General features: G+C 41.4%; 1 protein-coding gene across 3 annotated transcripts in view; it reads right to left on the bottom strand.

Moving 5' to 3' along the window:
• The window catches only part of LYST (lysosomal trafficking regulator), a 77,499-nt gene extending 65,623 nt beyond the window's left edge, over positions 1-11,876 (bottom strand). For all 3 annotated transcript variants that reach the window (XM_054629576.2, XM_077175578.1, XM_077175579.1), the window contains exon 1: positions 11,765-11,876. The gene's annotated coding sequence lies outside the window, so the exon portion shown is untranslated. The remainder of the gene's footprint in view (positions 1-11,764) is intronic.
• Positions 11,877-12,127: the final 251 nt, after the last annotated feature.

The following is a 12,127-nucleotide window of genomic DNA, read 5'->3' as shown; positions in this document are numbered from 1 at the left end:
GCCAGCTCTTAGGAAAAAAAAGAGCATTTTCATTCGCTAGAAGAATATGACTATCATATTTCATAAAAAACACCTCTACTACATAGTATTTATTTATAAAAGGAAAAACCCACTTAACTGTAAATAATCTGATATTCTCCTGCCCTTTTGATGCCCATTTTTGCATCATGCTCATAATTCAACTTGTATTATGTCTGCCTTCTGGCCCCTTTCTGCCCCACCTCTCAAGAGAGTAATTTCCTATGTACTGTTGTGGTAGAAATCAATTTCTTGTACATGAAAATTTTATTTTCTGAACTTCTTTCCATTTCTATGAAGTTGCTAATCAACTGAGCATCTTAAAGTGTAAGACAGTCTTGTACTTCAGTGGACCTTGAAAGAAAATATCAAAATTGTCCTTACAAGGATGGAACTCTAAGACAAATTTAGCAATCTTGAATACTGAATCATTAACATACTAAATTTGCATTGTGCTACTTTTTAGATGATATCTCTAACAACAGTAGAATTTGTGGCAAGAAAATGCAACAAAAGCACAGAGTCAGAACTAATACTCTCTATACTAAAGTGAACTGGGCCTTTGCCTTGGTTATGTTTTCAACAATATGTTTCCCAGAAAGGCCTGAAATGACAGTTAACCGCAGCATGATAATAAAATACCGTACTAATTCAAAAACCCATAATACTAGTTTATTACTTTCAGAAACTGTTGCCCAACAGCTACAGCACGAGTGAAAGAGAACAATATAACATACAGGAAGTTGTTAATTTACCTTCCCTAGTTTTCTGTTTCAGGTAAGAGAGAAACATTGACCGGGCACAGCATGGCTACAAGTCCTTTTAAGTACAGACTGCAATGAAGCTGCTTTTTCAGCAGCTATTAAAAGCAATGCTTTGAAAAAGCCCTTGGTTTCTATGAGACATTGTGCAATCAAGTTTTTTCTGGCCTCCTGTTCAAACCTTGTAGCCTTTTCACCTATTCTCTAGAATAAAGTACATACATACATATATATATAAACACACACACACATATATATATAAATACACACATACACATATATATTTCATATATACATACACACACAAGTAACCTCTGGCCAAGAAACACTACATTTAGTTTATACAATATTCATTTCAAGTAGCAAATGCTTATTCCAGCCTCATTGTTTGTATCTAATGTTTATGTTCTGGAGAGTATAATTGTTACCTTTTCAAGGATTTAAACATTTATATATCTATCATTATTTAGTAAGATTTAGTCTGGAGTTAAACTTTCAACTTAAGCTCAAGCTTCTGTTAGCAGAGGACACATACATAATGAAGAGCAACAGCATGTTATTAACACTAAGACACTCCACAAGAGGCTTCTGCTATTGTAGCAAAGATTGTCGGGGTTATTGCAGAAATTAAGTTTAGCTTGTTAGTAGCAGACAGCAATTTTGATTATCTGGTTAAAGAAAATAACTAACAGACTAAGAATGAAATCCTTTGTGCAAACTGGGGAGGAAAAGAAAGTGCATGAGAGCATGCAACAGAGTGACCTGGAATGAAATAGGAAGTATAGTGCTGCCTTGAAATCTGTACACAGTGGGAAAATGAAGTGAAGGCTCAAAGTAATGTGTCACCGAAATCAGCATTCTTCCTTTTCTGTTCTTTTGGAATGATTCACAACTTTACACAAGCTGGAAAGAAATACCCAGCTGATATTGCCAAAATAGGTTACACAGCAGGAGCAACACACAGAAAGAAAAGAGGAACCTGCAGTTTAAGCAAAGCACCTCAGAAAGGCTGAGACACTTTGATGCCTTGCATTACTGATGCAGGCAATCGGCCAAAAGAATAGCTTACAAAACACAGCAAACATTTGCTAACCACCCAACAACTCGGTCAAAAATATAAGCAAACAAGAGCAAAACCAGGATCTTTTAAGTTTGATTCATTCTCAAAACAGACATACCAGGCAACACTCCAGCTCCACCTCCTGCTTAATATTTTCAACCACTTTCTGCTCTGTACTCTGCTATTATTTATTAACTACTTGCAGTTACAGAAACAGAAAACCTATTACATACTAAGGCAGTGCTGCTCCAATCACGACATTGCACATGAAAAAACAACTTCTTAACATACAGAATTAATTATAAGGCTGCAGGTATCTGTCAGTCTTTTTGGCACAGTGCTATTTCTGACCAAGTTCTTGATTTCATCAAGGAGTTCAGTAACTAGCTTTTAGACTTATGCATAATTTAGACTTATGCATAACTTATAACTAGATCAATATTATTTCTGAACAAGTTATTCAGAGTGTCTCCCCCCAAAACAAAGAAAAAGGTGAAAACCAAAAATGCTTGGTATGTTTGGATAAATAACACATGCACTGTCCTTTCTACAAGCCAGGGAAGTATGTCAAGTGCACAAGACAGTAAACAAGTATTATTTTAATGAACCCTCAAAAGTATGGTGAGACCATCAGAGTAATGATGTTTCAGAATACACAAGTGTGTTTATATCTGTATAATCTTCATATTGCCACTTTATGTACTAACTCCCATCTCATTTGAGAAGGATGTTTGTCTTGCAATACCTGAAGCTTGAGAGTCCTGCTTCTCCAAGTATTATAATCCTTCTATAAGTATGTTGTTTACTTGTGTTCTACTGCCATGGTATTAAAAATTTAATCCATGAAGCTCAGTGCTTATACAACCTGAGAATTAGGAAATTTCTACCTCTTGTGGATGTGCAAGCATTGTATCTTACACTGAAAAAAAAAAGCTTTAAAGGAATTATCTGTGCTTACTGAAAAAATAGTCCATAAAAATTAAAAATATGCATTTCTATATTGTGTGTGGTTAGGGAACACTGACACGATGGCTAAACCAGCCATTCCCCATAGAATAGGAATGACAAGGGAGGAAACCAAATGAGATTAGACAAATAATAAGCCAGGTTTGTTCAAATAAAAGAAACAGCTGCTTTCCAAAATACCTATCATATATATATATCTTTATAAAATCAAGTCAGCAAACATATCCAAGGCTACAGACACTTTGAGATACACAGAGGCCTTACAGCAGGTGCAGGCAGGTCACCTCAGAAACAGTTTCAGAGCTGTCATCCCTCTGAGCAAGACCCAGACCTGTGGTGCACCACGCAGTGACATAAAGAAAAAGCCAAACCCTTGCTTACTCACAAATTATAATCTCCCATGGATTTTCAGGCCTCAGGTTTTTGATAGCTTGAAATCAAACTCATGGGTAATGTCTTTGGGCACAAAGATTGTTTCAAACAGCACTTCCAAAATTTGGTCAATGTATTCTTTCAAAATGTAACCTATAAGGTATTTGCTAGCATTTAATCAGCTTCCTGTGATATATTCTGACCTGTGTTTATGTCTGCTCTCCCCAGCATGACTGTTTCAAGACTTTCAATTGTCTAGCATAACTATTGGTGAAATCAGCTCTAAATAATAGAAACATAACTCAGAGGTATCTCAGATTAACATGTACATATTATTCCTGTCTACATACAACAAAACACACACACACCCCCCACCCCCCACAGTGTTCAACAGTTTCAAAATGTCATCTTTGGATGACACTTTGGAAACATTTTTTTATTGGGACATTTTTTATTGCTAAAATTCAGCAGGTTCTCATGTTCTGCCCTGAGTTATGAAGAACAATATTCCTTTACAAGTTAACATATTATCAATAATTTCATCCTTTTGAATCTGGGGGAAATACCACTGAGACAGAGCTAATGGCAAAGAATCCCACAGGCTAGCTGCATATTAGACAAGTGCTTTGAGACAGTTTCCCAACTTCATGTGGAATTTTATTTAGTCATCAAACAATATGAAACACCTGTGAATACATTCTTGTCAAGCCTGAAATGAAGCAAAAAAATGAGAAATGACTCATCTAACAAGATAAAAAGTACAACACTAATGAAAGACAGGCTCTCAAACAACCACCTACACTCAAGTTACACATTAGCCCTGTACATATGCTATACTCAAGCTTATGCTAAGATTGTGGTCTTATACTATCCAAAGTCATTAACTACAACATAGTTGTTAGCCAAATTAAATCCATACCAGTTCATTTCTAATTTTCATATTTCAGGCCACTGCATACAGGCATGGAGAGTAAGCATTCCTTAGAAGAGGCATGGGCAAAGCTGGAGGCCTTCAAAGATAATCATTGCAGCACTGACTCTGTCAAAAACAAATACACCTGCTATCAAGGACATCAGCTAAAAAGCACTAAAGAATACAATGCTTCTACCAATACCACAAAATGTTAGCAGGGTTGAAGACTAGGATTTCTTTCAGATCTTATCTAAAGTGTCAGAGGCCAACACCTCTGCAGACATATGATACTAAAGGAAGGAACTGACAAATATTCCACCACAAGGTAAAATCTATGAAAGACCAGTAAGTTCCTACAAAAGAAAAATGAAAGATGAAGATCATCTGTAAAATATTTGTCAGTGGCAAGGCAATGCTCCTAAGTGAGCCTTGTTCTGAACACTAGTCAGAGTTCTAACAAGCTTTTCCCTAAATTAAAATATTTACAAGTAATACTTCTAAATACCCTCTTCTATACTTTAGGTTTGATACTCTAATCACAGACCAGACTACAAACAAGCCTCAACAGTCATGGCTGCACAGTAACAACTAAATCTAAAGATGAAGACTAACTTCCATAGACTCTGCAAATTGAAAGGAAAGCAGCAGTCTACCATGGCAGGTAAGTCAAAGTTCAGTGCCACTGTCTCCAGTACAGAGCCCACGAAGACCAGCCCTGCATGACCAGGCAGACTTTGTGATATGCTCATACATTAATCCACAGTACTGGAGATAGTATGGCCTCTGTGACTGTAGCTGGGGCAACACTACAAGCATGCAGATCACCCTGCATTTCAAACAACAAATGTGTGCTCAAATCGTGATCCAGAGGATCATACAAAACTTTTTGTAACTTATAATCTTACACACTTTGATTGTACCAATACATGGAGAAAGAGAAGTAAAGATCTGAGCACTCTTGAGTGCTTGAGGCACTCTTGTTGAAGCAATATGAATGAGTAAAGACTATCCTAAATGAAAGCTTAGTAGTGAGAGGATTAAAACTACAAAGTGCTTAAGATAAGCTTTGACATTGTGACTAAAGTACCCAGTAAGAGCAATTAAATAAGAGGGGAAGATCAATTATCAGAGGTATTTTTTTTAAGCCATTATTGGGCTGAAGACTAATTCCACTTCTGAAGCTTTAAAACTGAGCAGTGAAGTTGGTATTTTCTATTAGCTGTCAGATGCAGACAAAACAGCAGGTAAAACTTCTAAAAGTGGCAATTTAAAAAGTTACCCAAATATCTGAGAGTAACATATACTGCTATTCCTGTTAAGCTCAGTATGCCAGCTTCTTTACAAAGTGAAAACAGCTTTGGTGATGTTAGGGAAGCAGACCCTGTATTTCTTCCAGGCTTTACAGCAAAGAGGCATTTGTTTCAGCTGCCCCTCTCGCACTGAACTGGACTCAGACAACCCAGTCAACATTCCAGATAACTACAGGCAAAATGACTCACATCATCTCACTTTACATAGCTTTTCTCCAATGGAATGCAAATAAGGAACAACTAGGATTTTTAACTTATTTTTGAAGTTTAAACAGTACTCCAAATTAGTCAAGGAGTACAGACTCTAACAGAAAAACTATAATTAATAATTATACTTTACTACATATAATAATGACCAAAAATACAATGTTTCCCAGTATACCTATTACTAGATAGGCAAACATTTAACAAAATGCTGAATCACCAGAGTAAACCTTTAATCCATCCACAATGCAAAGAAAAAAATAGTGCCAAACTAGGAAGTCCCCAATTATAAATGGGTATCACTCATGAATAGACCAAAGAAAGATTTTACACTACTGAGATGCACGAAGTACACCAGATGAAGGTGCATATGTAGCCAAGTAGTATTTTCAGTAAGCAAACATCATATGATAATTTTTGTTGCAAATGCTAAGGACTTAGCGGGACTCCAATAATGAAATTGGCTTTGTAACTGATGTAATTTAGGCTTCTAAAAATAGTTCTAGAGTAATTAGGAGTACCTTCTGGAGTGGAAAATACACCCACACATTCCCCCCAGCATTTCCTCTGGATATTCAGACACATGAATTCAGAAAACTTCTGCTTTCCTTTGATCTTTCTTTAATTGAAACATGCAAATAAAAAATGAAACTACACATTCCTCACTGGCTCAAATCTCCCCGTATCATTGAAAGATGCAAGTAATACAAAGAAAAGTGGTAATAATCATGCAGCACAGTTTCACACTGGAGGGATTTCGCTTTTTTTGCTCTACAGCAAACCATAAGAACGTTTGATCTCAGTTCTTGGAAACTAGGATTGTTAAACTCTCTTGCCTTCCAACAGAAAGACTAGCACTTCTTTGGTTAATTTTAAGACTATTTCAGTGTCTGTTTAAACTGGTGAATCAAAACTGGACAGAGGTCAACTTTCGAAATCTTGTAACAATTACTATAGTGCTGGATTTTTACCAGGTGCTGCAGCAGAATTATAAACTATCCAGAACATTTCTTGCTCTAAATCTTAAATATTTTTCTAACTAATTCACATTTTTCCAGAATTAAGGCATTGACAGTTATTCATCTCTTCAGATTGCTGTTTCCATTACTCATTCCCCATCTTTCAGTTAATACACTAAGGTCTATCAAATCAGTAGCTTACTGAAGTTAACACATCTAGTTAGATATTTTTTGTCATTTATTCCCCCAAAGAACATCAATCTTTAGTAAATGCCTCCACAATACTACAGAGGAATAGATGATGTCAAGTGTTTGCTGAAATAAAACTGCACAGAGTTAACATCAGTTTTAATACTTCCAACAAACCCTTGCATTTGGCACTACTTGACAGTAATTCCTCCTAATATTTCATTTTCTCAGTTTTCTCTTGGGAAAACAGAAAGGTTTTTCTCCACCGTCAAAAGCTGAAAAAAATCAGAAACTCCCTCCTCCCACCTCACGGTTAGTACTTCATGCTCCCGTACTTCTCCATGGAGCATCATGGTAACTTCAAACTGAAGCCAAGGAGCTCGACTTTCAGGTGCAGGAAAAGAGAGCAAAGAATTCATAAACATGAGAATTAGCTGAGATTATCACAGTGGTTGAGCAGGCATCTGACAGACACAGTCTAACAGGCACGAGTCTTCCACCATTTTTCATAAACCACTATTCATGACCTGCCCTCCACTTCCCGCCTTTTAAATTATCCAGGAAAGGCAGAAAAGCTCTTCCATAATGTAAGTGAGAGTAATTCCCACAGTGCCTCTGCACCACATGGCTCAACAACCCCATACAAACACAAGTGTCACAGGGCAAGCCTCAGGTGCCCGCAGGAAGCTGCACAAGCTGAGATGTGCAGAAGAAAACCCTTTCAGTGCTTCTCACAGCATGGTCACTGCAAAACCTCACCCCACAGTAAGAGCAGGCAGTAGGGACTTATTTATGGGTGAGGAGCTGACTAAGAAACAGAAGACAGAGAAGTAGAAGAATAGATGCCCTGGCTCCTTTGTAACACCCCAAAATCACAAAATCCATGAGGTACAGAATATGAAGGAAGATTAAATGTGCAGTAGTGAAAAAAAAAAAAAAAAGCTAGGGGAACTTTAGAGAAATATCCAAAACAAAGAGACAATAGAAGTTGCAGCAGGTACATGCACCAAAATACAGCACTATTCCAGGACTTCACCATCACATGGATGACAGGTTCACACACCTATCCCTTCTTCAACATATATAAGCTAAGTCATTTCACAGCGTTTTTTCCATCTTGCTCTCTTACTCAGCATCAGATTTAATCTGTATCTTCACACAACATAGTTACCAAAAAACCACACTGAGAAGATTCACACTTCTACTTAAATAAATCGGTACAAAAAAACCTGACTTCCTAGAAAAAGAGATTTTAATCAGACCCCAGGCTACAAACATGAATCAAAGAGCTAATAGCTTACAGCAAGGAAAAACTCAAGACTACACATAGCCTTTTCCTTTCCCATCACACATTCCAGTAACACTTCTGTACAGAATACTCCATCTGGAAGCAAGGCTTCACCTTGCACTAATTTCCAAGTCCCTGAGAGAAATGATCAAATGCAAGATCTGCATGTAAACAGAGGAAAAGAAAACCTGATCTGGCATACCACGCTGCTTCATTAGTTCTTCTCAACAGACCATGACAGCTGAATCAAAACACTGTTGAACCTCAGTAAAAGCCCCCATCTCCCAAAATGCAGCTAGGGTAGAGTTATACAAGACAGCTCAGCCCACCTGATGACATATGACTAGCAAAAAGGTGCTTCTGTTCTTCCCCAGCAACTCCTCTCTTCCTTTTATCTCCACCACTGCACTCATCCAGTTCCTGCTTGATGTGGCCCACCCTGACAGCTTTGCAGAACACTAGCTTTTTCAGCTGGATTTGTTGCTGTTGAATTGCCATACTGAGGGATCAGGCAGTTGCCACTGTCAGTGAAGGGAAGGCTGCAGAAGGGAGATTGCCTCCTTCAGCAGTAACAAGCTGCTCAATCAGCTTAGCAAGCTCAGACAAACCAGTCCAAATCACACAACAGAAGGAACCTCAAGTCTCTTCTACCTGATCTTGTCCCAGGTGTACCATCCCCAGATCAGAGCTGCCACAGGAACCAACAGCTGCAATGACACCAGCTAATACTATCTAAAGGCCCATGAACCTTCAGCAAGCAATAATTTACAAAAGTACCTGATAATCTCACAACCATCTCTGAACTGGAAAAGAAAGCAAAACCCAAAGGAACCCAAAGGAACCAGGCATATATGCATAAGGACCTCCCTCCACTGGACACTACAATCCTTTTCTAACAATATAATCCAATTTTCCAACAAACATAGCAAAAAAGATGGGAGTAGGGACATCTCATGCAATAGCTACTACAGTTCTTAGCTAAGGAGGCCAACAGAGCTTGACAACTCCTCACAAAGGAATAAAACAAGTACTAGTTGGGTCTTGTCAATGACAGCTCCTCTGAAAAGAAATGAAATTCACCCACAGAAGACAAGCAGGTGTGTTCTGGACAGCACTTCTGGGTGCAGCAGAATCCTCTTACAAAATAATCATTTCACCCTACATTCCCTCTGCTCTTTTCTGCCCTTAAAAGACAAGTATCAAAATAGTTTTGCTTCAGATTTCCTCCATGGGCAACATTATCTCATTTGAAAAGAGACCACCATGGCAATGGCAAAATTCTGCAAATACAAAGGAAATATTAAATGACCAGCTGTAAGGGTGTACAATTTCTTGCTAATAAGGAAGCACCATGGTCTATTTCAGAAATCACTGACAGGAGAAATACAGAGCTGAGCTTTCTGGAGTGCTTGTGGACAGAATCACAGTATTTGCTTATGCTCTTTGAGCTTGACTGTAAAGAAAACTATATGAAAACAGTGACTTACTTTCAGTAAGTGTTAAGAATGGAGTTTCTCTTTTCCAGTGTTTACCTATCCAGTGTCTAACTTTCCAACACATCCCATACTATTGTTCAAAGTACTCACAGACTCTTTCCCCACTATTTTAAACTGCATTAACAACTGATGTGGTGACACATGAAAAACCTAGCAGGGACTATGAGAAAGGAGGAAGCAAAAGAAGCATCAGAGGAGAATCATAATTAAATGGTTATTAACCTTACAGAAGAACTTCTTACAATCAAACTTTTTTGACAAAAAGCTGTCTTTGAGTATGGTTAAAAAAATTCACAGGGCAAGGAGAAAGGGAAGGCAGGAAGTGAGTGACATCAAAAAAGCTCCTCTTAAGAAATCTGTATACAATCTTATAAACCAAGTGACAACTGACTTCCTTTGGCAACTGCCTTTGATTTTAGAAGTAAAGCATTGTAAACTATATGCTTTTAGCTTGCAAGAGTCCCTGTCTAAAGGACAACAAGTAGGAACAATTAAATTAAAGCCCCCTAGGAAAAAAATGGTTTTTTTTTTTCCTTACCTATGATAATACATGAAAACAATATTTTTCATTCACTCTATTCAAAACATCCACCAGAAACTTTCAGAGCCAGTAAAGCACAAATTTCCTAAAGCACCTGAGAGGATGCTTTCTCCTTTGCACTACTGGTCTGGAAGCCTACAATACAGGCCAAAAGGAGACTCAAGAATATTTTCCCAAGTCTTTATCACATTGTAGCTCCATTATGATAAAAGCTCTATGCAGGCATGGTCTCTTGTCCAAGCAAGCAAAATCTGATCCTTCCTTCAGGATAGGTTAAATGTTCCAGACACCTCTTTTCTGCTACTGGGCACAAGATTATGATACATATGACTAAAACAGATAATTATCCCACCACCTCATCAGCAACAGTACACAAGCTTGTGTCACTAGCTCCAAGTTCCCTGTAGACCCTTATAATGAAGTCTTACTGATTCACATGGCACTACAAGCAAGAAGGAAAAGAAAAAAGAAGAAAAAAGTCTGCGATCCAGATTTTCTTCTTTAGCAAGTCCCACTTATAACCACATTAGATGCTTTTCAAACTCCTAGGACATGACATTCAGTCATCTGATCTTCTTTCTGAATTTCTTCAATTGCTCTGCTTTCTCTTATTGTGTAAGTTTTATTTTCACTTCCAGTGATGCACTTGCTTTTCCCTTCTCCCTTCACCGCAGATGTCAGTAAAACGTAGCTCTTTAGTTCCTCTGGGGATATCAAGCAGTATCTAATTCTTAGATTTTTGCTTTTCTCTCAGAGAAGCATCTTTGAATATTCTCCCCACAGTCAGAGAACACGTAGAAGAGTTTCCATCGCGCCTCTGTCCACCCATTTTGATGCATGTTTTTAAAAATGGGCAGTTCAGGTGCTGAAACGCTACGACTCCTGTATATTCCACGTCCGCCAGCGCTATCGCGTTTCCGTGCACAGCCCTCATTTGCTTTTCTTCAATTCTTATCTGCAACAAACGCCTCGCTGACAGCACAGGCTTTGTGTTCGCGCTTTGCGCCAGCAGCTCGCACCGCGCTGCCCACGGCAGGCAGCGCACACGGAGCGGGCCGGGCTGGAAGGGACCACAGTGGGGCATCTGCTCCAAGCTCCCTGCTCAGGCAGGGTCAGCCTAGAGCGCGTGGCACAGGGCTGAGTCCAGACGGTTCTTGAACACCTCCAGGGAGGTGCACAACCCCTCTGGGCAATCTGTTCCAGTGCTCGGTCACCGCACAGCATCCCGGTAACACGGGAGGGGGCGGAGGAGAACCCGTCTGGACACGCACACGGGCTATTAAACGTCGCCTTTCGGCAAAGGCCGAGGCCTCACGTCAGCAGGGATCGCTCAGGGCCGCCGAGCGCCCGCCGCCCGCCCCGGGAGCACTCGGGCCCCGAGCCCGCGGCGCCCCTCCCGCCGCCGGCGGCCGCCGCTGCCCGGGAGCCCCGGGGCGGGCTGGGCCCCGCCCGCGCCACCTCCGGCGGCTCCTTCCGCCTACTCCTGCCGCCGCCGCCGGGCTGCCCGAGCCGCCAGCGGCATCTCCAGGCGACGGCGGCGGCAGCGCCACTGACAGCCCGCTCCGGCGCCGCGGCTGCCGGCCTCGGCCCGCCGAAACCCGCCAGCAGGGCCTGTGCTGAGCGCCCTGCCACGGCCCCGTGCCGCCAGGCGAGTCCCCCGCGGTGGCGGTGCCCGTCCCGCCCTTACCCGCTCCTCTCCCCGCCAGAGCCGACGCGCCCGGCCGCCCGCTCCGCTCTTGTGCCGCTGACAGCGTCCCGGCAGCCCATGGCGGGAGGTTCCTGCCCGGCCCCGCCGCGCCGCCCGCCCCCGTCTCCCCGGCAACACAGCGCCCGCCCCGCCCCGCGCCCGCCGCGGCGCCTCCGCCGGGCCGGCCGGGCCGCCGGGGCAAGGGCGCCCCTGGAAGTGCCGCGGCGAGCCTGGGACTGCCGGCTCCGCCTGCTCCTGTGGCCGGGCCGTGACAGCGCCCGGCAGTGCCACACGGGCAGCCGGCCGGCCTGCAGCTCCTGCTGGGGAGCCAAACGGGCTGGAGGTCCCCCCTAATCCGGTTCA

This window comes from Agelaius phoeniceus, chromosome 3 (assembly GCF_051311805.1).
Source record: "Agelaius phoeniceus isolate bAgePho1 chromosome 3, bAgePho1.hap1, whole genome shotgun sequence".
In the NCBI taxonomy this organism is placed as follows: Eukaryota; Metazoa; Chordata; class Aves; order Passeriformes; family Icteridae; genus Agelaius; species Agelaius phoeniceus.
Note: the sequence above shows the minus strand (reverse complement) of the source record. Positions and strands in the feature narration are given on the sequence as shown.